Source organism: Triticum dicoccoides, chromosome 5A (genome assembly GCF_002162155.2).
Source record: "Triticum dicoccoides isolate Atlit2015 ecotype Zavitan chromosome 5A, WEW_v2.0, whole genome shotgun sequence".
In the NCBI taxonomy this organism is placed as follows: Eukaryota; Viridiplantae; Streptophyta; class Magnoliopsida; order Poales; family Poaceae; genus Triticum; species Triticum dicoccoides.
The window spans coordinates 50,107,951-50,108,544 of NC_041388.1; the positions used below are offsets into that span (position 1 = coordinate 50,107,951).

Genomic DNA, 594 nt, shown 5'->3' on the forward strand with positions numbered 1-594 from the left:
TTTTTTACATTCCTATGCACAAAGAACAAAGCAAAGGTCATAAGTAGCATAATATTACCTTAGCTTACCTTTGGATATGCTTTGACTTTATTTTGACCATGATTTCTGTGTTTTACCTATTACTGTGATTAAACACCCAATTCTGCAGATTGTTTTGCACATGCAATCCTATCGTATTTGCATATTTTTGAAATCATGTGAATCAGGAGTCCCTTAAGCTTTCAGCGAGTACGCATGTAAGTGTCCATCTTCGTTAAGCTTTTAAATCAAGGTAGAACCCTTTGCCTCGTTTTTAAAGGCTCCGTTCAGCATTGAGGTGGATTGTGGTAATTCCTTTGTATTGCACTACTTTTGATATTCTGGAGGCTTGGCTATATTTGGAGTTTTGGACCGTAGAGGATGTAAGGCAAGAGGGAACCATTAGTTAACAGAATTTACCTATGTATTAATTTAATTTACAAAACATAGTAATAGACTTGTGAATTCTTTTCTATAGCAAGTTAACAAGAATATAGAATAATTCAGCAACTGTGAAATGAGCCTTAACCCTTTTGTGTGTGTGTGTGTGTGTGGTGGTGGTGGTGGTGGTGGTGG

General features: G+C 36.5%; 1 pseudogene; it reads right to left on the reverse strand.

Annotated features, from left to right (window-relative positions):
* LOC119299163 overlaps positions 1-594 on the reverse strand; it is a 6,846-nt pseudogene that overhangs the window by 1,681 nt on the left and 4,571 nt on the right.